At 36.6% G+C, this 26627-nt stretch overlaps 1 protein-coding gene and 1 pseudogene across 2 annotated transcripts in view; both read left to right on the top strand.

Annotated features, from left to right (window-relative positions):
• Nucleotides 1–26627, top strand: part of HPSE2 (heparanase 2 (inactive)) — a 671933-nt gene that overhangs the window by 382318 nt on the left and 262988 nt on the right. The window lies entirely within an intron of this gene.
• Nucleotides 5859–6668, top strand: LOC123576925 (annotated as a pseudogene).

Below are 26627 nucleotides of genomic sequence, written 5' to 3'. Positions count from 1 at the left end.
AGCTTTTAAATAGAAAGCAGCAAAATGGAAGTTAAGGGCCTCAACAAGAAGCAGAAATAGATCTTCCTTAATCAGTCATAATTCTTTGCTGTTCTCATTAGCTTACTGCAGCCTAATGGAAGGGCTGTCCTTGCAATTTTCATTTTTCCTAGAAGCCTCTAGTGTCTAATAAATTTCTATTCAGAGTTCCAGCCTCATACTCAGCACTTTTTGCTAATGATATTTTTGCTTCTAGAACTTACACATGGAAGATCACTTTCTGTAGCCATGTCCAAGGGCTAGAATCTTTCTCTTTATTTTCCATACTCCTTCCTATAGTAAATCAAATCAATCAATCAATAATAGACATCTAATTTTCATTAGGCACAATTCTAGGACTCCATTTATTACCTGACCTTAATAATCTCCATTCTAATATGAGGGCCATGTTGACACCTTGAGTCTCCAAGTATCACTGTCCACTCAGCTCTGTACTAAATATTCCTCAGAATGTGTGGGTGCTTTCTTTTCTTCAGTGTACAGTTATCTGAGTAAATGACTATAGGTACTTTTTTGTGGGGGGGGGGGCGGGAAGGAGAATCATTACCTGATGCTACAGTGTTACTCCTAAAGATCTGGCCATGTCTTCAGTCAGCAGATTCTGGATCTAAAAATTGGCTCAGAACCAACAACTAGCAAGGGGTTAGGAACTTTTCATTGGGGAAATCATCCTCAACTTCCTGCTCATCCATTTTTGTCTTTTTGTAGTTGTAGATATTTAAATAATACTCTTGTTGGCTGCCCACATTAGGGATGAGCATGTCATGCTTTATTAACCATCTTCACAATTCCCTGCTGGTTAGATCCTCTTGGCTGCCCCTCTAACCTTGCTGGCCATCATAATAATTGTAACTTTTTGGGTTTTTACAGTTGAAGTACCACCACTTGAGCTCTAATCCTTTGGCCCCCATCATCCCAACTTCATGCCTATTGACAAACCCAAACCTGACCTGTGGCTAATAGTCACCACTGAACTTATTAGTGATGCTGTACCCCTCTCACCAGCACATTTCTTTCTTTTTTTTTTTTTTTCCACCACACATTTCAAATGGCCTTGGTGGAATGGTGTCATTTGGCTTCTTCTATGCACCCTACTCCTCTGGTGGGTGTTCCAGTCTTATTAATATATCCATTCTAGCATGACCTCTTCCCTCAGTCTCTTTTATTCTTCCTTCTACTATCTGCCAGGGCAACTCAGGCACTTCTACTCTGCTCAACATAGCCACTACTCTTTCTAGGCTTCTAAATATTATCTCAGCAGTGAATTTGCACCATTCTCAAATCCTTGCTGGGGTGTTAAATTCCATGTTCCAAGCAAACATCCCCGAGTCAATGAATTCTTGATCATCCAGTCTTAAATTCTGGCCCTCTTGATCAGGCATCTTCAAAATTTAATCCCAGGAATATAGCCCTGGTTCCCGTTGATACATGCTAGCTAATTCTCTCAACTCCTGGACTGTGGAGTATCTTAATTTCCTTAACTGGGTAGTGCTGGGCTTCAGTCCAGGCATCAGCCTTTCAGCCAGGAGAGAAGATGGGGCATTTCTGAAGAGGAAAACTGCTGTCTTAAAGGGAAAGTCTTCTGCACTGTTCTGCAACACAGAGCAAGTGCAACCTCTTACTGGCGAAGAGGGGACCACCTTGTAAGCTCTGGGGCCTCAGGGGCATATTCAGCTCCAACATCTGGGCATCAATCCAAATATCCCTAACCCATATTTCAGGATACTGTATTTTTCCATTCTGAGTCCTGATGTGATAACAGACCTATCTCAATTAAGCATTCAAATGTCTCTGTGAAGCCCTGTGAGGATCTGACCTTCAGTTTTCTATTTAGCTTTGTCTGCTCTTCTACCACAGGATATAAGCGTGCCTTTATAAACAAAGGTGCCTCTTGTCTCATGTCATCACCAGTGAAATCTTTAACACCCACATACCACATTCAGGATGGTATTCTTCTTTCCTACAAGGTGGTGAGTGAGCCAGTCCCAATTCCCCATCTTACTTGGACCTTTCTCATTCTCATTTGCAGTAGTTTGAGTATGTCAAGAAGCAGACACAAAGATAGGATTATATATGCCAGGGATTGGAAGCATGGGTAGTTTTAAAAGGGGAAGAGAGCCTTGATGTCTGTGGAGAGAGGAAAGAAAGAATAGGGCATACAGAGTCTTAGACTATAGCACAGTTCCAAAAAGAATGATTCTGTCATGCTGATGGGAAATCCTCAAGCCAAATTTGTTTGTAGGAGTCCTGCAACTTGCTGGAATGGGCACACTTTAGTACCTTTGATCACCATGTTTAGTCACTGTCTGGGAAAAACAGCTCATGGGAAATAGAGACTCAGCATGAACACAGTTGTGAATGCAGAAGGGCAGCAGCTGGAGCAGATAATTGGTTATACTCCATGTAGAAGGATTTCTGAGCGGCATATTTCATGGCACACACATACACACTCACACAGAGTCATTGCTTAAGATCAGTGAATCTTCATGTTCAATACTAGCAAATGAAATTGTCTGAGGGGCTGTATCCAGAGAAAGAGGATCCGGGCATCTCCAATTCAAATTCAAAATATACAAACACACACATATATTGTACACATAGGAATCAGGCTCTACCATACCATTATTACTACAATTTTTTTAATTAAAATGGGTTTGTACAACCTTTCCTGGCCTGTCTAAAAAATGACCCCCATTTGTGGTTTTGTTTCTGTGTGAATATATATGCCAGATTTCCCACAGCTGACTGATAAATGAGTCTTTGGAACACAATAAAATTATAAACTGACAACTCCCTGTAGCCATGAGAGGCGCATTTGGGCTTCCCCTAGGCACATGAGATATAGATCACCGAGTGTGTGCACTATCGCTCTTTCAGTGGCCTTGGCAAAGCAATTTGTCTATCCATGCCATTTCTGGACAAAGATTCCTAGCAACAACGTTCCACCTTTACATCCAAGAGAAAACTAATGCAATATAAAAGTGTGGCTTTTGTATGTGACCAACATGACTAGTGCATATGTTTCTGTCTCATTATTCTATTCCATGTTGATAATCTGCTGGTTGTATCCAAGTATCCACAGCCTATAAATTCCTTGAAAGCAAGGACCATGTCTCATCATTGATTACACTCAATACCCAAGTGACTAAATCAGTGCCAACAAGTATTTAGTGACCTTTTCCATTAACCCTCTCCCTCCTTCTCTGGATCAGTTCTTTATTGTTCCCCATTAGAATCACAATATTTGGAGAGATGCCCCATATCTCTGAATAATCATTTCTTTTCCCTGAATTATTTAGCATCCCCACCCCTCCCTCATGGGAGAGCTGAGTCTGCCCTAGAGCCAAAATGGTTTTAAGTCAAGTAAGAAGTGTTGTACTTCTTACTGCCATATAGTAAGATTTACCACTGGCTCAATGGGACCTTTGCCAAAAAACTGGTTAGTGTGTCATCATGGCATCTTAAGAAATATCTCCCTAAGAAAATATTTTTTCATGACTAAAGAAGCCAATTTTCATAATGTCCCTAACCAGAATCATAACTGCCACCTCCACCTCCACTCCACCAGAACACGCCATATTTAGAGGCTTCAAGACACATATATGGAAGTAAGACTTTTTTTTTATGGTTACTAACATGTTATGGAAGAGGTTGGACTGTGGATATTAATGTGATGGTATGATTTCTTGGGAATTCTTCCCAGTCTTTCAGTGATATACATTTTTTTTCAATTCAAATATGCTTTATAATTTTCAAGAAAATTGATATCTGTTTTCTTGTTTGAAATTTAAAATAGGTTTGGGAAGTAGGCAAGACAGATATTATTATTTACACTTGAAAAATAAGGAATCTGAAGTACCACAGAGTTAAATGGTGTAACTAAGGAGTAAATTTGTTACCAGTGATTAGAAAACAGAGAAATAAAAATGGACTATAATCTTTAGGAAATAAAATACAGCAAACAATAAATATGTACTGACTACACTCTAGGTGCTGGGCACTGCAGCTAGACTCAAGAACACAAGGACAAGTAAGATCAAGGCCTCCAAGAGTTTAGAATCTATAAAGTGGTCTTAAACTCTTCCAGTAAAAGACCATCTTTCATTAAAACAAATAAAAATCTTTTTATTAGAGGCACCTGGGTGGCTCAGCCAGTTAAGCATCTGACTCTTGATTTTAGCTCAGGTCATGATCTCACGGCCATGGGATCAAGCTTCACTTTGGGTTCTGCAATGGAAATGGAGCCTGCTTGGAATTCTCTCTTCCCCTATCTCTCTGCCCCTTTCTGGCTAGCATGTATTCTTTCTCTCCCTCTGTCTAAAATTAAAAAAAAAAATCTTTTTATTATAGTTGTAAATCACAAGGTTACAAATCAAATAGTGCAGAGTTGCTTATGATGAAAAGCAATAGTCTCCTTCTCCTTACCTTTCTGCCACCACTTATCTTAGCCCCTCTCCAGAGGCAACCTTTTTCATTAAAATAAGTATGTTAAACCTTTTTTTAGTAATTTTATTAGGAAAAAAACAAACTACACAAAAAGTGTATAGAGAATAATGAAATAAATACCACCTACTCACCAATAACTATCTTTGTTAAGATTGAGAAGTCTTTACATATGGACATATTTGCTTCAGATCTTTATTTTTTCTGAGAGAAAACATCTCATATAGTTAAAGCCACCTGAGTGTTCCTTTCCAATCCCACTGTCCTACATCTCAACACATAGGTAACCACTAAGCACTGAATTTTTAACTTACATTTGTCCACATTTTTATTTTACTTATACTACATACATGATACACATAGATGTACCTATATACATGTAGAGAGACATATGCACACGTATATACATAGTATGTTATATAATGCTGCAATGTATTTCCATAGTGAATGTATGATGTTATTTTTATATTTTGACAATCTATATCATTCTGCAACTTGCCTTTTTTTATTCTGCTTATGTTTTTGAGATTTCTCTCTCCTAATACATGTATCTCTAGTTCGTTTTCTTTAAATTACTTATCAGTTCTTACTGATGGACATTTAAGTTGTTTCTTATTTATTGTTACTGCAAACAACATAACATTCGGTCTTTCCCCATTAAATATGAAATTAGTAGGTGAATTTTATTAAGCCACTCTATTGAGGTTTTAATGACATATAAAAAGCTGTAGATATTTGATATATACAACTTTATGTGTTTAGAGATAAGTATATACCCATGAAACTATCATCACTATTAGCGCCATAATCTTATTTATTATCTCAAAAAGTTTTCTCCACCCCCTTGACTTTGGAAAGAGGTGTTGTTTGTTTGTCTTTTAGTGGTAAGAGCACTTAAAATAATATATCCCCTCCTAGCAAGATTTTAAGTATACAGTATTGTTAATCAGTGGCCCTGTATCATACAGTGGATCTCCAGAACTTATTTATTTTGCATAACTGAAACTTCGTACTCTTTGATGAACACTTCCCCATTTATCTCCCCCAACCCCTCACAACCACCATTGTACTGTTTCTGTTTGACTATTTTATTTTTTATTTAAAAAATGTTTTTAATGTTTATTTTTGAGAGAGAGAGAGAGAGAGAGAGAGAGAGAGAGAGAGAGAGAGTGTGAGCAGGGGAGGGACAGAAAGGAAGACACAAAATCTGAAGCAGGCTCCAGGATCTGAGCTATTAGCACAGAGCCCAACACGAACCATGAGATCATGACTCGAGCCGAGGTCCAACGCTTAACTGACTGAGTCACCCAGGTGCCCTTGTTTGACTGTTTTAGATGGCACATATAAGTGAGATCATATAGGCTTTTTCTTTCTATGTCTGGACTATTTCATTTAGCATAATGTCCACCAGATTAATCTATTCTAGCAACCTAAATATCCATTAACAGTTAAGTGGGTAAAGAAAAGGTGGTACGTGGATCTACAGCTGCCCAGAGAAAATGGCCACCCCAGCACTTTCTGGGCTCTCCCTGCAGGTGCCATACTTTAGTATAGTACATCTGTGGTCAGGCTGTTTGCCAAACTTGTGAGGCAACCGTTTCAGATATATGGTATCAAAGGTCTGTATGCCACCGCTATTTATTCAGCATCTAAACAGAATAAAGTAGATAAGGAATTGTTGAGAGCACAATCTTGAAAGAACCCAAAATGACTGCTTTGTTATGAATCCCTGCATAAAGTGTTCAGTGAAAGTGAAAAGCCTAAATGACATGAAAGCAAAAGAGAGGTTCTATCTCCTCACATCTAACCTGGTCAATTTGCTTGTTGAAAATGGTCACTTGAACACTATCCCTGGAGCCATTTCTGCCTTGTCAATCGTGATGAGCATCCACCCTGGAGAAGTCCCTTGCACAGTTACCATTGCACCTCCTTTAGATGAATCCACTCTATGAATTAAAAACAGTACTGAAGACCTTCCTAAGTAAAGGCTGAAATTGGAAGTTAAGACTGAACTGTCAATCATGGGTGCACTGATTGTCTGTACTGGAGAGAAATATGCTGATACATCTGTGAAAACCAAGTTTCAGAAGCTAAGCAGGGCTTTGTGGGAAATTTTCTGAAAGTGTTGATTCTCTGTCAGTGAAAATTCCTAACCTTGGAGCAACAATAAAATGCTTCCTGAACAACAGCAAAAAGAAAATGTGGTGCAAGCATACAATGGGGTATTTTTCAGCCTTACAATGGCAGAATTTCCTTCTTTTTAAAGGCTGAGTAATATTCCATTGTATCTATATGCCACATTTACTTTATCCATTTAACTATTGATGGATATTTAGGTTTGTTTCCATATCTTGGCTATTGTGCATAATGCTGTAATGAAGGTGAAAGTGCAGATGTCTCTTTGAGACCCAGATTTCAATTCCTTTGGATATGTATCCAAAAGTGAAATTTCTAGATCAAATGGTAATTCTATTTTTTAAAGTTTTTTTTTAAGTTTACTTGTTTATTTTTGAGTGAGAGAGAGCATGAACACACATGTGCACACAAGTGGGGGAGAGACAGAGAGAGAGAATCCCAAGCAGGCTCTGCACTGTTAGTGTGGAGCCTGATGCAGGGCTTGAACCTATGAACTGTGAGTTTGTGACCTGAGCTGAAATCAAGACTTAGATGTTTAACCAACTGAGCCACCCAGGTGCCCTGATAATTCTATTTTTAATTTTTAAGGGACCTCCATATTGTTTTCCACTAATTTACATTCCCACCAAAAGTGTACAAGCATTCCCTTTTCTCCACGTCCTCGCCAACACTTCTTCTTCTTTGTTTTTTTGACAATGGTATCCTAACAGGTGTGAGGTGACAGCTTATTGTCGTTTTGATTTGCATTTCCCTGATGACTAGTGATGTTGTACACATTTTCATATCCCTATTGGCCATTTGTATGTCTTCTTTGGAGAAATGTGTATTCAGGTCCTTCGCCCATTTTTAAATTGAGTTATTTGTGGTTTGTTTCTGTTGAGTTATAACATTGCCAAATATATTTTGGATATTAACCTCTTATATGATATATGGTCTGAAAATATTTTTCCCATTGTAGGTTGGCTTTTCATTTTGTTAATTGTTTTTTTTTTTGTTTTTTTTTTTTTTTTGTTTTTTTTTTGTTTTTTTTTTTTTTTTTTTTGCTGTGCAGAAGCTTTTTAGTTTGATCTAATCTAATTTGTCTAGTTTTGCTTTTGTTGTCTGTGCTTTTTTGATGCCATATCCAGGAAATCATTGCCCCATCCAATATCTAGAAACATTTCTCCTATGTTTTTTTTCTAAGAGTATTATGGTTTCAGGTTTTACATTTAAGTCTTCAATTCATTTTGAGTTTATTTAAAAAAAATTTTTTTTCAACGTTTATTTATTTTTGGGACAGAGAGAGACAGAGCATGAACGGGGGAGGGGCAGAGAGAGAGGGAGACACAGAATCGGAAACAGGCTCCAGGCTCTGAGCCATCAGCCCAGAGCCTGACGCGGGGTTGAACTCACAGACCACGAGATTGTGACCTGGCTGAAGTCGGACGCTTAACCGACTGCGCCACCCAGGCGCCCCAAGTTTATTTTTATGTATAGTGTGAAACAAAGGTTCAGTTTTAGTCTTTTTTTAAATATGAAATTTATTGTCAAATTGGTTTCCAAACAACACCCAGTGCTCATCCCAACAGGTGCCCTCCTCAATGCCCATCACCCACCTCCCCTCCCTCCCACCCCCCGTCAACCCTCAGTTTATTCTCAGTTTTTAAGAGTCTCTTATGGTTTTCCTCCTTCCCTCTCAGTAACTTTTTTCCCCTTCCCCTCCCCCATGGTCTTCTGTTAAGTTTCTCTGGATGCACATAAGAGTGAAAACATATGGCATCTGTCTTTCTCTGTATGACTTATTTCACTTAGCATAACACTCTCCAGTTCCATCCACATTGCTACAAAAGGCCATATTTCATTCTTTCTCATTGCCAAGTAGTATTCCATTGTATACATAAACCACAATTTCTTTATCCATTCATCAGTTGATGGACATTTAGGCTCTTTCCATAATTTGGCTATTGTTGAAGGTGCTGCTATAAACATTGGGGTACAAGTGCCCCTATGCATCAGTACTCCTGTATCCCTTGGGTAAATTCCTAGCAGTGCAATTGCTGGGTCATAGGGTAGATCTATTTTTAATTTTCTGAGGAACCTCCACACTGTTTTCCTGAGCAGCTGCGCCATTTTGCATTCCCACCAACAGTGCAAGAGGGTTCCCATTTCTCCACATCCTCTCCAGCATCTATAGTCTCCTGATTTGTTCATTTTAGCCACTCTGACTGGCGTGAGGTGATATCTGAGTGCAGTTTTGATTTGTATTTCTCTGATGAGGAGTGATATTGAGCATCTTTTCATGTGCCTGTTGGCCATCTGGATATCTTCTTTAGAGAAGTGTCTATTCATGTCATCTGCCCATTTCTTCAATGGATTATTTGTTTTTTGGGTGTGGAGTTTGGTGAGATCTTTATAGATTTTGGATACTAGCCTTTTGTCCGATATGTCATTTGCAAATACCTTTTCCCATTCTGTCTGTTGCCTTTTGGTTTTGTTGATTGTTTCCTTTGCAGTGCAGAAGCTTTTTATCTTCATGAGGTCCCAATAGTTCACTTTTGCTTTTAATTCCCTTGCCTTTGGAGATGTTTCAAGTGAGAAATTACTGCAGCTGAGGTCAAAGAGGTTTTTTCCTGCTTTCTCTTCTAGGGTTTTCATGGTTTCCTGTCTCACATTCAGGTCCTTCATCCTTTTTGAGTTTATTTTTGTGAATGGTGTAAGAAAGTGGTCTAGTTTCATCCTTCTGCATGTTTCTGTCCAGTTCTCCCAGCACCATTTGTTAAAGAGACTGTCTTTTTTCCATTGGATATTCTTTCCTGCTTTGTCAAAGATGAGTTGGCCATACTTTTGTGGGTCCAATTCTGGAGTCTGTATTCTATTCCATTGGTCTATGTGTCTGTTTTTGTGCCAATACCATGCTGTCTTGATGATTACAGCTTTGTAGTAGAGGCTAAAGTCTGGGATTGTGATGCCCCCCACTTTGGTCTTCTTCAGTATTACTTTGGCTATTCGGGGTCTTTTGTGGTTCCATACAAATTTTAGGATTGCTTGTTCTAGCTTTGAGAAGAATGCCGATGCAATTTTGATTGGGATTGCATTGAATGTGTAGATTGTTTTGGGTAGTATTGAGATGTTAACAATATTTGTTCTTCCAATCCATGAGCATGGAATGTTTTTCCATTTCATTGTATCATCTTCAATTTCCTTCATAAGCTTTCTATAGTTTTCAGCATACAGATCTTGTACATCTTTGGTTAGATTTATTCCTAGGTATGTTATGCTTCTTGGTGCAATTGTGAATGGGATCAGTTTCTTTATTTGTCTTTCTGTTGCTTCATTATTTGTTTATAAGAATGCAACTGATTTCTGTGCATTGATTTTGTATCCTGCGACTTTGCTGAATTCATGTGTGAGTTCTAGCAGACTTTTGGTGGAGTCTGTCGGGTTTTCCATGTATAGTATCATGTCATCTGAAAAAAGTAAAAGCTTGACTTCATCTTTGCCAATTTTGATGCCTTTGATTACCTTTTGTTGTCTGATTGCTGATGCTAGAACTTCCAACATTATGTTAAACAACAGTGGTGAGAGTGGACATCCCTGATCTCAGGGGGAAACTCAGTTTTTCCCCATTGAGAATGATATTAGCTGTGGGCTTTTCATAAATGGCTTTTATGATCTTTAAGTATGTTCCTTCTATCCTGGCTTTCTTGGGGGGTTTTGTTAAGAAAGAATGCTGAATTTTGTGAAATTCTTTTTCTGCATTGATTGACAGGATCATATGGTTGTTATCTTTTCTTTTATTCATGTGATGTATCCTATTGATTGATTTGCGAATATTGAACCAGCCCTGCAGCCCAGGAATGAATCCCGCTTGATCATGGTGAATAATTCTTTTTGTATGCTGTTGAATTTGATTTGCTAGTATCTTGTTGAGAATTTTGCATCCATATTCATCAGGGACATTGGCCTGTAGTTCTTCTTTTTTGCTGGGTCTCTGTCTGGTTTGGGAATCAAAGTAATGCTGGCTTCACAGAATGAGTCTGGAAATTTTCCTTCCCTTTCTATTTTTTGGAACAGCTTGAGAAGGATAGGTTTTATCTCTGCTTTAAATGCCTGGTAGAATTCCCTAGGGATGCCATCTGGTCCTGGACTCTTATTTGTTGCGAGATTTTTGATAACTGATTAAATTTCTTCACTAGTTATGGGTCTGTTCAAATTTTCTATTTCTTCCTGTTTGAGTTTTGAAGTGTGTGGGTGCTTAGGAATTTTTCTATTTCTTCCAGGTTGTCCAGTTTGTTGGCATATAATTTTTCATAGTATTCCCTGATAATTGTTTGTATTTCTGAGGGATTGGTTGTAATAATTCCATTTTCACTCATGATTTTATCTATTTGGGTCATCTCCCTTTTCTTTTTTTGAGAAGCCTGGCTAGAGGTTTATCAATTTTGTTTATTTTTTAAAAAAACCAACTCTTGGTTTCATTGATCTGCTCTACTATGTTTTTAGATTCTATATTGTTTATTTTTGCTCTGATCTTTATTATTTTTCTTCTTCTGCTGGGTTTGGGGTGTCTTTACTGTTCTGCTTCTATTTCCTTTAGGTATGATGTTAGATTTTGTATTTGGGATTTTTCTTGTTTCTTGAGATAGGCCTGGATTGCAATGTATTTTCCTCTCAGGACTGCCTTTGCTGCATCCCAAAGCGTTTGGATTGTTGTATTTTCATTTTCATTTGTCTACATATATTTTTAAATTTCTTCTCTAATTGCCTGGTTGATCCATTCATTCTTTAGTAGGTGTTCTTTAACCTCCATGCTTTTGGAGGTTTTCCAGACCTTTTCCTGTGGTTGATCTCAAGTTTCATAGCACTGTGGTTTGAAAGTGTGCATGGTATGATCTCAGTTCTTTTATACTTATTAAGGGCTGTTTTGTGACCCAGTATGTGATCTGTCTTACAGAATGTTCCATGTGCACTTGAGAAGAAGGTATATTCAGTTACTTTGGGATGCAGAGTTCTAAATATATCTGTCAAGTCCATCTGTATTATTCAGAGCCTTTGTTTCTTTATTGATTCTGTGTCTGGATGATCTATCCATTGTTGTAAGTGGAGTATTAAAGTCCCCTGCAATTACCACATTCTTATCAATAAGGTTGTTTATGTCTGTGATTGTTTTATATATTTGGGGATCCCATATTCAGTGCATAGACATTTATAATTGTTAGCTCTTCCTGATGGATAGACCCTGTAATTATTATATAATGCCCTTCTTCATCTCTTGTTACAGGCTTTAATTTAAAGTCTAGTTTATCTGATATAAGTATGGCTACTCCAGCTTTCTTTTGACTTCCAGTAGCATGATAGATAGCTCTCCATCCCCTCACTTTCAATCTGAAGGTGTCCTCAGGTCTAAAATGAGTCTCTTGTAGACAGAAAATGGATGGGTCTTGGTTTTTTATCCATTCTGATACCCTCTGTCTTTTGGTTGGAACATTTAGTCCATTTACATTCAGTGTTATTATTGAAAGATAAGGGTTTAGAGTCATTGTGATATCTGTAGGTTTCATGCTTGTAGTGATGTCTCTGGTACTTTGTGGTCCTTGCAACATTTCACCCACAGAGTCTTCCTTAGGATATCTTGTAGGGCTGGTTTAGTGGTGTGAATTCTTTCAGTTTTTGTTTGTTTGGGAAAACCTTTATCTCTCCTTCTATTCTGAATGACAGACTTGCTGGAAAAAGGATTCTTGCCTGCATATTTTTTCTGTTCATACATTGAAGATTTCCTTCCATTCCTTTCTGGCCTGCCAAGTTTCAATAGATAGGTCTGCTACTACCCTTATGTGTCTTCCTTTGTATGTTAGGGCCTGTTTATACCTAGCTGCTTTCAGAATTCTCTCTTTATCCTTGTATTTTGCCAGTTTCACTATATGACATGCAGAAGATCAGTTCAAGTTACATCTGAAGGGAGTTCTCTGTACCTCTTGGATTTTAATGCCTGTTTCCTTCCCCAGATCAGGGAAGTTCTCAGCTATGATTTGTTCAAGTACACCTTCAGCCCCTTTCTCTCTCTTCTTCTTCTTCTAGAATTCTTATGATACGGATATTGTTCCATTTGATTACATCACTTAGTTCTCTAATTCTCCCCTCATACTCCTGGATTTTTTTATCTCTCTTTTTCTCAGCTTCCTCTTTTTCCATAATTTTATCTTCTAATTCACCTATTCTCTCCTCCGCCTCTTCAATTCATGCTATGGCCACCTCCATTTTATTTTGTACCTCATTTATAGCATTTTTAAATTCCTCATGACTATTTTTTAGTCCCTTGATCTCTGTAGCAATGGATTCTCTGCTGTCCTCTATGCTTTTTTCAAGCCCAGCGATTAATCTTATGACTATTATTCTAAATTCTTGTTCCCTTATATTGCTTAAATTGGTTTTGATCATTCGTTAGCTGTCACTACTTCCTGGAGTTTCTTTTGAGAAGAATTCTTCCATTTCATCATTTTAATTAGTCCCTGTGGTAGCTCCAACCTGCAGGGCACTTCCCCTGTGGTGTCTGGAGAAACTTGTGTTGGTGGGAGGGGCCGCAGTCAGACCAGATGTCTGCCCCCAGCCCACCGCTGGGGCCACACCACAGTCAGACTGGTATGTACCTTATCTTCCCCTCTTCCAGGGGCAGGACTCACTGTGGAGTGGTGTGGCCCCTGTCTGGGCTGCTTGAACACTGCCAGGCTTGTGGTGCTGCTTCGATGGGATCTGGCTAAGGGTGTATTAGACAGGGTGGATCCATAAGGTGCACAGGGGTGGGAGGGGTAGGCTTAGCTAGCTTTGCCAGTGGTGATCCCCTGCAGGAGGGGCCCTGCAGCACCGGGAGGGAGGCAGGCCCTTCGGAAGCATGGATCCACAGAAGCACAGCATTGGTCATTTGCCTGGTGCAAGCAAGTTTGGTGACAGGAACTGGTTCCCTTTGGGATTTTGGCTGGTGGATGGGAGAGGGAGATGGCGCTTGCCAGTGCCTTTGTTCCCTGCTGAGCTGAGCTCTGTCTTCCGGGCTCAACACCTCTCCCTCCCAGTGTCCTCTCACCCTCCTGCTCTCTGAGCAGAGCTGTTGACTTATAACATTCCAGATGTTAAGTCCTGCTGGCTGTCAGAACTCATGGAGTCTGGCCCCTCCACTTTTCCAAGCCAGACTTCAGGGGATCTGCCTTGCCAGGCAGGCTGCCCCTCCACCGCCCGGCTCCCTCCCACCAGTCCGTGTAGCATGCACCGCCTCTCTGCCCTTCCTACCCTCTTCCATGGACCTCTTGTCTGCACTTGGCTCCGGAGAGTCCATTCTGCTAGTCTCCCCGCGGTTTTCTGGGTTATTTAGGCTGATGTGGGTGGAGTCTAAGCGATCAGCAGGACAAGGTGAGCCCTGCGTCCTCCTACGCTGCCATCTTTGCCCTGTCCAGTTTTAATCTTTTGCATATGGATATCCAACTTTCCCCAATATAATTTATTGAATGGACTATCTTTTCCCCACTGCATATTCTTGGCACACTTGTTGAAGATCAGTTGAATATATGTTTATGGTCCTGTTTCTGGGCAGTCTTTTCTGTTCTATTAGTCTCTATGTCTGCTTTTATGCCAGTATCATAGTGTTTTGATTACTGTCGCTTTGTAATATGTTTTGAAATAGGGAATGTGGTACCTCCAGCTTTGTTCTTTCTCAAAATTGCTTTGGCTATTTGAAGTCTTTTATGGTTTCAAATTAATTTTAGGATTGTTTTTGTATTTCTGTAAAAAGTTCCATTGGGATTGGAGTGGAGATTGCATTGTATCTTTAGAACATTTGGTGAAGTATGGATATTTTAACAATATTAATCCTTCTGGTTCAAGAACATAGAATGTCCTTCCATTTATTTGTATCTTTTGACATTTATTTCATCATTGTTTTGTAGTTTTCAGTGCACAAGTCTTTCACCTGGTTAAATTTATTCCTAAGTATTTTATTGCTTTTAATGCTAGTCTAAATGGAATTGTTTTCTTAATTTATTTTTTTGGACAGATTGTTGTTATTGTATAGAGATGCAAATGAATTTTGTATGTTGATTTTGTATTCTGAGACTTTACTGAATTTGGTTATTAGTTATAAAAATTTTTTTTTGTAGAGCCCTTACTTAGGATTTCTATGTTTAAGGTCATGCCATTTGTAAACACAGAAAATTTTACTTCTTCCTTTCTAATTTAGATGGCTTTTTTTTTCTTGCCTAACAAGGCCCACAGCTAATAATATACTAAGCAATGAAAAGCTGAATAATGAAAAGCTCTAACTTGCTCTAAGAGTTGGAAATTTTTTTGTAGATGCCCTTTATCAAGGAAGAACTCTTCTATTCATAGTTTTCTAAGAGTTTTTAATCATAAACGGAGGTTGAATTTGTTAAATGCTTTATCTTCCTCTACTGAAATGAATGTAATTTTTCTTCTTTAGCCTGTTGATTTTGTGAATTACATTGATTGAATTTTGAACATTAAATCAGGCTTCCATTACTGGGATAAACTCCATTTGATCATGTTATTTTTTATATATATTTACATTTGGAATTTAATTTGTTAATATTTTCTTGGGGATTTTAAAAATGTTTTCATAAGAGATATTAGTACGTATTTTTTATTTCTTGTAATTTCTTTGTTTTTTTGGCATCAGGGTGATGCTGGTCTATTAAAATTAGTTGAAAACTGTTCTCTTCTGTTTTCTGGTAGACATTGTGTTGAGTTGGTATTTTTTACTTAAGTGTTCACTGATGTAGAATTGGTTTCACCAGTGAAACCATCTGAGCCTGTGTTCTTTATTGGAAAGTCTTAAACTATGAATTCAGTTTCTTTAGAATGTAATGCTAGATGTATGACTATTCCTATAATATACTTTTACTGAGTGAATTTTGGTAGTTTCTGTATGTCAAAGCATGCTTCCATTTTATGTAAATGCTTGAATTTACAAGTTGTTCATAATATCTTATTTTCCTTTTAATGTTTATATGGTTTCTATTAATTCTTGTCTTTAATTCTTGAAATTGGTAATTTGTGTCTTTCTCCATAGTGTTATTGGTCATTTTTTGAGAATTTTGTCAATTTTATTGATTTTTTCAAAGAACTAGTTTTTTATTTGATTTTATCTAGTTTTTTCAATTTATTCATTTCTATTCATTATTATCTTTCTCTTCCTATTAGCTTTGGATTCTATTTGCTTTTCTTTTTGTAGCTCATATTAATGATGTAAAACCTTTCTTCACTTTACATGAAGCAATTAAAGCTCACAGTTTTCTCTTTAAGCACTATTTTGGTTGTATCCCACAAATTTTGATATATTCTAGTTCCATTTTTGCTCTGTTCAGTGTATTCATTAATTTCCCTAAAAGTTTTTTATAGTGTGGTATAATTTCCAAGTATTTAGGAGAATTTTCCAGACATCTTTCTTTTATTAATTTTCTGGTTAATTCCCCTGTGTTTTCATGCAGTTCTGTGAGACTGGGGCCACCTTGCAGGCAAATTGGTGAGAAAGAAGAAGGTGAAAAAATATCAGGGAATTCCTCCACATTATTTGGGCAGTGGGAGCCCATTTTTACAATATTTCTATTCAGACAGATGAATCTTTTCTCAGGGTTCTAGGTGCCTGTGTCATCACCATCACAACCATAAAATTTTCCAACTAGTCAGCCTACTGGTGGGACTTGGAGAGAAAAGGGAAATAAGGAAAAGGTTAAAGGAAGTGGGTATTTCTCTACAAATTGTCTTGCATGCAGGAACCTCTTTTCCTGGTTTCATGGCTAGAGGTAATGTTTTGTTTCTGATAATTTTTGCTTTCAACACCCATGGCACAGTTCTGCCACTTGGGACTTTTCTCAGTCAAAGCTTGAAGATAAAGAAGGAAAATAAGACCATGCAACTTGCCCTCATTACAGATCATTGTCCAGATTTTGAGTTCAGTTTACAGGCTTTTTGCTCATGTTTACTTTTCAGAGTACTTAGGTGGTTGTCTTTGTATTCTACTCAGAGATTGTAGTTATAATCAGTGTGAGAAATATGCTGTAGTTGGCATCTTGATTGACATGGATGGAAGCTTAGAAGTCTTGTTTTCATTTTTTGAGGGTATTTTCTTCTGGGTAAATGATTCCATATTGAAAGTTTGCACTTTGTAAACTTTAAAGGTGCTGTTCATTGTCAGTTGACTTACGTAGTTTTGATTGAAAAGTGAGCTGTCAGTCTCATTGTTGATATCATGAAAGTAATATGCCTTTCCTTCACTGTGATTGCTTTTAAGTTGTTCTCTTGGCTTTGAGTTTTAGCATTGTGGCCATGATATTTCTAGATATCCTTTGCATTTTTCCTATTCACAATTTCCTGAGCTTCTTAAATCTTTGAATTGATTTCTTTTGTCAAGTTTGGAAAATTCATGGCTATTATTTCTTCAAATATTTATTGCCCCTTATTCTCTTTTTCCACTCATATAAGACTCAATTACTCATATGTTAGAACTTTTATTCTTCAGCTTAGTCCAGAATTGGCAAATGTCAGCAGAGAATAAAATGGATGCAATGATTAACTAACATCACCGGGCTCCCCATTCTATGAAATTCTTTGCTCTTTACTCTTAAATATTAACTTTAAGATTACTTTATCAAATTATGTGATAATCTCTGGTGGAACTTTATTGTAATTACATTATACTCATATATTAATATAGGGAGAATTGGCATTTTAAAAAATACCAAGACTTCTTACCCCCAAATAAGGCATAATTTCTATTTATTCAAACCTTCTTTTACCAACAAGGTTTGTAATTTTCTCCATAAGGGTAATACACATTTTTGTTGGACATATGCCTTGTTATTTCATAGATACAGTAAACCTTGGATTGTAAGTTGTTCTGCAAGAATTCTGCAAGATGAACAAACATTTCTAATAAATTTTAACTTGATAGATGAATGATGTCTTAAGATATGAGTAGTACATGATGCCAAGTATCACATGATTATAACTGAGCCAGTGCTTCTCTCTCTCTTTTTCTCTCTCACTGTGGGATTGTGGGTGATCATCTCCCATGCTGAGATAGTCAGGCCACCTTGTTTGGCAGAAATCAGTGATTTTCAGAACATTGGAAGGTAGCCACAATTGGCAGTAGTGTATTTTTTGTCACTTCAAAGCACCTATGAACAGTCCTTTGCTTTTCTATATAAGAATAAGCTTAGGAATGCTTTGCTTTATTCTAGGCCAGGCTGCCTGCAGATACAGACCCTTTCCTCTGCTGCCCTATTACCAGTTACCAGTTAAATACAGTATATGACAAGAGTTTATTAATACTGTACTTTAGTCAACATCTGTGTGAGCATATACAATGGTCCCCATGCAGAAAAAGGTGCAAAGAAAGGTGGTAAGGAGATAATTATGGTGGAAGTTAAGAAGGAAATCATTGAGAAGTTTGAATGGGGTATGAGAGTAGAAATTGCAAGATTTTATAAGAAGTCTATGTCTGCATCTTGTCTGCAGAGAAGGAGGAGAAAAGGGTGGAGGAATTCCTCACTTCATATGAGATTAAGGACATGTATAACATGTGGAAAACAGTGCAAAATTTTGTAAAAAAGCACCACCCAAATAAGACTGTAGCAGTGCTAGCGATGAATCTGTTTAATGACAATGCAATGTCACATTTCCGTGAAATTATCAAAAGGAGGCAAAAGCAAATGTCATTGGATAGGTTTCTTGTTAAAGTTACACTAAAAGAAAAAAATTCCATTGAGCCAATATACAACAGTGATTCTGTTAGTGATAGTGAAAGTTGTCCCATACAATAGCCCTCTTCTCTCTTATCTCCCTCACAGCAGTCGTGAAGGTTTTCAAAGGTAAAAGTGCAGGCTAATTTGTTTATTTTTATTTATATTTTGTATTTTCTTTATTATTTTGTATTATATTACAGTATTGTAATCAGTTTTATGTGAATATTTTTGGGTTGTATAACAAATCATCTGAGTTTGCATTATTTCTTATAGGGAAATTTGCTTTGATATACAACTGCTTTGGATTACAAGCATGTTTCTGGAATGAATTATGCTTGCACATCAAGGTTTTACTGTATTTATATTTATATATTCTAATATATCCATAATATGTTATCATGAATGGTAATTTTTTTCTTTTGTATTTTTCAAATTGGTTATTGCTAACGTGTAAGATTATCCATCTCAACTGCAGTCACATAATGCTATTTACATATATTACTATCATGTGAAAATACTTCAACAACAGTTATATTTCCTTTTTCTTTGCTAAAATTGTTGTTCTATGTCTTTTCTCCACTTTTTCTTTCTCTCTTTCTCATCAAACTTGATAGAGATTTTACTATTTTATTAGTCTTTCAAAGAATTAGCTTATGATATTATGGAATTTTCTACTGTTTTCCAATCTTTCCATATTTATCACTTTGTGATCAAATAAAATGCTCGTACCTCCTTTTATTTATTTAATAACTTTGGCTCCATTGACTCTGCTGAGAAACATGAGGATTTGGCTAACTTAACAATGTTCTCTTCCCTCCTCTTTTCTTCCCAGCACTTGATAGCTTTGTGATAAAAATATATTTGATAAAGAATATATATTTTATTCATATTAATCAATTATATAAACCACTAAAATATTAATAAATATATTTAAATATATAAATATTTTAGAATATTTATTATCATTGTAACTTTATTTATTCATTTGTTTATTTATTTTTAAAAGTTTATTGTCAAGTTAGCTTACATAAAGTGTAGTTTTGGTTTTAGGAGTAGATTCCCATGATTCATGACTTATATTACAACACCCAGTGCTTATCCCAGCAAGTGCCCTCCTCAATGCCCATCATCTGTTTTCCCCTGCCCCCCTAACCCCCACCTCCATCAACTGTTAGTTTGTTCTCTGTACTTAAGAGTCTCTTATGGTTTGCCTCCTTCTCTGTTTATAACTTATTTTTCCTTCCCTTCCCCTATGGTCTTATGTTAAGTTTCTCAAATTTCACATGTGAGTGAAAACATATAATATCTGTTTTTCTCTGGCTGACTTATTTCACTTAGCATAATACCCTTAAGTTCCATCCACATTGTTGCAAATGGAAAGATTTTGTTCTTTTCCATTGCTGAGTAGTATTCCATTGTGTGTGTGTGTGTGTGTGTACATGTATGTGTATATACACACGTACATACACACACAACTTTTTGTATGTATGTATACACACATCTATATATGACATCTTCTTTATCCACTCATCAGTTGATGGACATTTGGGCTCTTTCCATAATTTGGCTATTGTTGTTAGTGCTGCTGTAAACATCAGGGAACATGTGCCTCTACAAATCAGCACTCCTGTATTCTTTGGATAAATTCCTAGTAGTGCTATTGCTGGGTCATAGGGTAATTCTATTTTTAATTTTTTGAGGAACTTCCACACTGTTTTCCACAGTGGCTGCACTAGTTTGCATTCCCACCAACAGTGCAAGAGGGTTCCCCTTTCTCTGCATCCTCACCAACATCTGTTTCCTGAGTTGTTAATTTTGCCACTCTGACTGGTGTGAGGTGGTATCTCAATGTGATTTTGATTCGTATTGCCCTGATGATGAGCGATGTTGAGCATCTTTTCATGTGTCTCTTAGCCATCTGGATGTCTTCTTTTGAAAATTGTCTATTCATGTCTTCTTCCCATTTCTTCACTGGATTATTTGTTTTTCAGATGTTGAGTTTGGTAAATTCTTTATAGATTTTGGATACTAACCCTTTATCTGATACATCATTTGCAAATATTTTCTCCCATTCCATTGGTTGCCTTTTAGTTTTGTTGATTGTTTCCTTTGCTGTGCAGAAACTTTTTATCTTGATGAGGTCCCAACGTTCATTTTTGCTTTTATTTCCCTTGCTTTCAGAGACATGTCAAGTAAGAAGTTGCTGTGGCTGAGATCAAAGAGGTTGTTGCCTTTTTTCTCCTCTAGGATTTTTGATGTTTTCCTGTCTCACATTTGGGTCCTTCATCCATTTTGAATTTATCTTTATGTATGGTTTAAGAAAGTGGTCCAGTTTTATTCTTCTGCATGTTGCTGTCCAGTTCTGTAACTTTAAATGACATATTTTAACTTCTACTTTTTGTTCTGTCAACTTTTGTGTTTCTTGATACTCTGTTATGTAAGATAAAGATATTAATACTGCAACTCTTTCATTTACTTCCCCTTAAAGGAATCTTCCATTTTCAGTAACACATTTACTTTTACTTTATCATTGGTGTTATTCCCATTTTGTTCTGCAATCCTTACTGATTCTCTACACTTTGCTATAGAAAGTATCCAAATATTGAAAAGCAATAAAGAGGAGCTACATAATTTTGACATAAAAGCCTTTTTTTGCTGGGACAAAACCTATGGTAGATTGCCATTTTCTATTTTATACTCTAATGTCACAACTCCTGGGCCACTCAAAGAATTTCCCTATCATCAAGGTCAAATAATCTTTTTTTTCCTTTATACTCCTTTAACTGCTTAAGACCATATCACATTTTAGATTATTTCATATTTGAACCTAAGTTTCTTATTCAGATTTTTTTGTTCTCAGTTTTTAAATTGCTTTTTTTCCCTTACAAAATATATCTTTATCACATTTACACATTTTTTTCTATTCTTTTCATTCACTGTAAAGTCGTTCCCCTCTAGGTATTCTGTATAAGTCTCATTCGTAGACTTTTCATTATTACTCCCTGAATTTGATCTACTCCTTCTGGATCTCATGGCTTCTTCTCTTGTTTGAAGGAATTGCAACCTTAAGTAATTCCCTTAAGGGAGTAGGTGGAAGTTACACTTTCTGAGTCTTTGTGTGAGAAGTCCTTTTTAATATTAAGACATTTAATGAACACTCCACATAAGACCAGTTACAATTTTGGTGTCCACTGATGAAGAAAATTAATAGGGACAGGAGGTTTATATGAATTCAGTAATGCTTTTTAAAATAATTTGTTTTGTGTTAATCCTAAAAGTATCTATAGCTATTCAAGAAATACCATTAAATATACGTATGAACATATGTTATTTATCCAGTGTAGAGGTGGAATGCTGTCTGGAATTCTGCAGTAAATTGTGCATGCCCCTCAGGTTCAGAACCCAGTATGAGCTAAGAATGACTTTTATATTTTTAAATTGCTATTTAGAAAAAAAAAAGAATATGTGACAGAGATGATATGTGGCTCACAAATGTAAAATATTTACTATGTGGTCCTTCATAGAAAAAGTGATGTGATTCTTAGCTAAACTCTCATAAACCTAGATAAAAATAATCTACATGTTCTTTGTTTCACAACAACAAAATGCTAGGTTGTATTGTTTGCTAACAGTGAGTGAGAAATCTTTTCATTCCAGAAAGCATGTGAACCAGACTCATAGAATACTGGGGATTATATGCAAAAGAATATAACTTATTTAGAAAATTTAAGCAATACCACTGAAGACTTAATTTTTTTCACAAAAGCAGATCCTTAAGTTATATGGTAAATAGTACAGATTAAATACTTTCAAATTTTCTTTTATTCCTTTATTTTAATATAGAGAGGTATAGAAAAGAAATTGAGAAAAGGGCCATAATTTCTTGCCTAGATAATCCTTGTTTGTATAGAAATGCAGACTTGTTGAAAACTGAAAAATAAAAGTCTCACTCCCCCTCTTACCTTCACTTCCTTTCCTCCCAAATTACGAGTTTTTAAGTTTTGTTTCCTTACAACAAAATGGTCATTTATATACCTAATTGTATATACATATAGGGTTGTGTATTTGTGTATATATGTACGTGAGTATATCACTTAGAAGAGATCAAATTATACCATTCTGGTCATTGCTTTTTTTTCTTTTTCACTTTTTGTTTAAAAATTTTAACGTTTATTTACTTGTGTGTGAGAGAGAACAGGTAGGGGGCAGAGAGAGGGAGACACAGAATCTGAAGCAGACTCCAGGCTCTGTGCTGTCAACACAGAGCCTGACACAGGGCTCAAACTCACAAACCATGAGATCATGACCTGGGCCAAAGTCAGGTGCTTAACTGACTGAACCACCCAGGCACCCCATCTTTTTAACTTTTTAAAACAAAAATACATTTTGATGTTTTTCATGTGAATGTATACAGATCTGCTTTGTTCTTTTTTAACATATATTGAATTATTTTTAGCCTTATGAAAAAGTTCATCAAATTTTATGAAATCACAATTCATATGTTCATAGAATTTTAATATGCTCTTCATCCAGCTTCCCCTAACGTTAACATTTGACATAACTATAGTATAATTATAGAAATAAGGAAATTAACATTGATATAGTACTATTAATTAACCTATAGATGTTTTTCAAATTTGGCCAATTTTCCCACTATTACACTTTTTTCTGTTCTAGTATTCCATTTAGGACACTACATTGCATTTAGCTATCCTGTCTTTCAATTTGGGATGATTGTTCCTTAGTCTTTTTTTTTTCACTTTTGAAGAGTCCACGCCATATATTTTATAGAGTGTCCCTTAAATTTAGTTTGTCTGATGTTTTCTAATGATTAATCTCAGGTTTTACATTTTTTTATCAAATTATCACTAAAGTGATACTCTACCCTTCCCAGGACTTCTTATCAGTGTACTTTGTGTCAATATATCTGCTAAGGTTAATTTTGATCACAAGGATAAGATGGTGTCTGTCATGTTTCTCCTGTGTAAAGTTACTATTTTCATCTTTTATGTTAGGGAAGATACTTTGAGACAATCCAAGTCTTTTTTGTCATCATAGTCTAACATACTAATTTTAGCATCCATCAATAGTCCTTGATTGCAATAGTTACTACTGAGGTGTTGCCTAATGGCAATTTTCTATGTCCATTCTTTTACATTTATTAAGTGGTATTCTGTAAGGAAGAGCTGTTCCTTCTCTCCCTTTTATTTATTTAGTCATTTATTTATACAATATGACTTTAGGGTCTTGTTTTTATTCTGAAGGTTATAATCCAGTGCTATCATTATTCATTTTGTTGTTTAAATTTTCTCAACTTTGGCCACTGGGGACTCATTCATATTGGCTCTTATGACCTTTTTACATGCCTCCATCACTTTTTGAGCACTCCTTTAATTTCTGGTACCACAAAATACTCTAGGCTTATCTTTTTTAATGTTTATTTTTGAGAGAGAGAGAAAGGGAGCGAGCATGAGTGAGGGAGGGGCAGAGAGAGAAAGAGAAAGAGAAGGAAATAGAGGATCTGAAGGAGGCTCCACACTGACAGCAGAGAGCCTGATGTGGGGCTTGAACTCAAGAACTGTGAGATTATGACCAGAGCCGTAGCCAACTGAGCCACCCAGGCACCCCCCTAGGCTTATCTTATATCTTCTCTGATCTAGCTCTGGTATTAGCCATTTCTTTAAGGAACACTGGTTTCTTTTATGAGAGAATGGTATTTAGAAACCAAGATCTGGATGCTAAGTGTGCTCATTGATACCGGAATGTTATTGCTTCCAGGCTTGCTCAGAGGACAGGAGAAGTGTGTGTGTGTGTGTGTGTGTGTGTGTGTGTGTGTGTGTGTATCTCACCCATATACACATTTATATATCTGTATCTATCCATATATACATATACTAAAAACTGTAAGTTATACTGATACCTATAGTCCAATTCAACACATGGTTTAGTCTAGCCTGCTCCTTTTCCTTATTTGGAATCTCTTTCTGTACAATAGATTCTTTATACGTTATTGAACAGTCCCCATTTCATAGACATTTGGATTGTTTTCAGTTACTGGCTATTAAAAAGAAAATGCAGTGATAATCTCTGTATACCTTTGGGAAATTATTATATATGTTTATAACGCCTAGCAGTGGGATGGCTTGGTCTAAAGGAATGCACATTTAAATTTTGATAGATATTTCTAAATTGTCCTCTAGAGATATTATTTGCATCTTTTAAAATCATTTACTTAAGGGCATATTTCTTAAAAACAATTCTGGCCTCTTTACTAATGTCAGTGTCTCTTTTATTCTTTTCCTGTCATACTTTAGATGGACTTCTGATGGGATCCAGAGATCCCATTATATTCGGTGGCATTTAGTTTTACTTTTAAATTTAGTTAAGTTGATTAATGCAATAATTAGTCTCTTTCACAGTCTTTTGAGACTGTTGTAATTTTTATTCACAGATATTTCCCAAATCTCATTCTTCTTCAACAGCTTCAGTCAAATTACAGATATATAGGCTGATTTCTTTATAACCTAGTTAAGGTTTCATTGCCCTGACTAAACTGGAGATATTTCTATTCATATTAAAATTAGCTCATAGCTTAAAGATGTCTTCATTCTTTGTGAAATGGCTCTGTTTTTCTCCCAGGCAGTTTTCAAACTGTTCTCTCTTAATAGGTACAATTAAAATGTTCCCCTTTTTATTGGTTGTACTCACTACTCAAATATTTCCCCATTAACTGATGGTTTCTCTCTGAATTACAAGAGACAGAGTTGGTAAAGAGTTCACCTCACTCTGCTTTTTACTCATATTTCTTTCTGGCTTCCATTAGAAATTCCTCTGTTCTTCCAGCTTCTGGTGGATAGTCTCCTATACCTCCCCCATATTATTCACTCCAAATTGAACTCTTAAAGCAATTGGTATATTATGTGAGTGCATTTAAACAGCGTGGAGCAATAGACATAATCTAGAGGGAACTTGCTACAGTGAATAATGATAACTGAGATTGAGTATTTATGGTACAAGGCAGATCATAAGTGGCATTGAATGGGCCTAAAAAACACCTATATGAGTTAGATATTTATTAAGGCTTATCATGTATCAGACATTTAAATGGATGCTAAAAGGGAAGACATGATACTTTCTCTTTGGAAAATGGTCCAGTGTGCCTTAAGAGGGTGCGGGCAGAGTTGAACAACGATGGCATAGTTGGCTTTTGCTATAATAGGAGTTGATTGATTAACTTTTTCCTACCCCATCCATCCTTCCCCCAATCTCCCACACTTTCTTCTTCAATGTCAAGTTTATCTATCTGTTTCTCAGGTCAAAAAGTTTGAAGTTTTCCTTGACTCCTTTTTTTCCTCATACCTTACATCTAACCCTTCAGCAAATGTTATCAGCTCTACCTTTAAAATATCCCAGGAACCCAGCCACTTTAACCACTCTACTGCTACCACCCTGATCCAAGCCAGTGTTATCCCTTGCCTGAATTATTATTATAGATTTCTAACTACTTTCTTCGCTTTCACCTTTGCCCTCTCTTCCCCCCTAGTCTCTTTTTAGCTCAACAGCTATTTTGGTGCTTTTAAAATGTGATTTGGATCATATTTAAAACCATCAGGGGCACCTGGGTGTCTCAGTCAGTTAAGCCTCTGACATTTGAGTTCAGCTCAGGTCGTGATCTCAGGATGGTGAGATAGAGCCCCTTGTAAGGCTCTGTGCTGGGGTGGAGACTGCTTAAGATTCTCTCTCCCTCTGCCCCTCCCCAGCTCTCTCTCTCTGTCTTCAAAAATACCAAACCAAACCAAACCAAAACACCAAAAAAAAAAAAAAAAAAAAAAAAAAAAAAAACATAACCCATCATTGTTTTTTTGTCATTCAGGGTAAAAGGCAAAGTCTTTATTTACAGTGGCCTTTAAGACCCTGCATTATCTGGCCTTCTACTGCCATTCTTTCTGGGGAAACCACACTGGGCTCTTTGCTGTTCTTCACATTCATCAGTCTCATACCTGTCTTGGACCTTTGCCTGTATGTTCACTTGACTTACTCTCTTACTTCCATATGGCCTTTGCTTACATGTTCCCTTATCAGTGAGGCTTATTTAAAATATACCACCATATATGTGTATTTTATATTTATTATTTATATATTTTATATATATATTTTATACACACATACACACACACACACACACACACACACACACACACACACACACACCACCTCCATTGGTTCTACAATCCCCTACCCTGCTTTACCTACCCCATTGAACCCCATGGCAACCACACTAAA

This window comes from Leopardus geoffroyi, chromosome D2, assembly GCF_018350155.1.
Source record: "Leopardus geoffroyi isolate Oge1 chromosome D2, O.geoffroyi_Oge1_pat1.0, whole genome shotgun sequence".
NCBI lineage: Eukaryota > Metazoa > Chordata > Mammalia > Carnivora > Felidae > Leopardus > Leopardus geoffroyi.
Note: the sequence above shows the minus strand (reverse complement) of the source record. Positions and strands in the feature narration are given on the sequence as shown.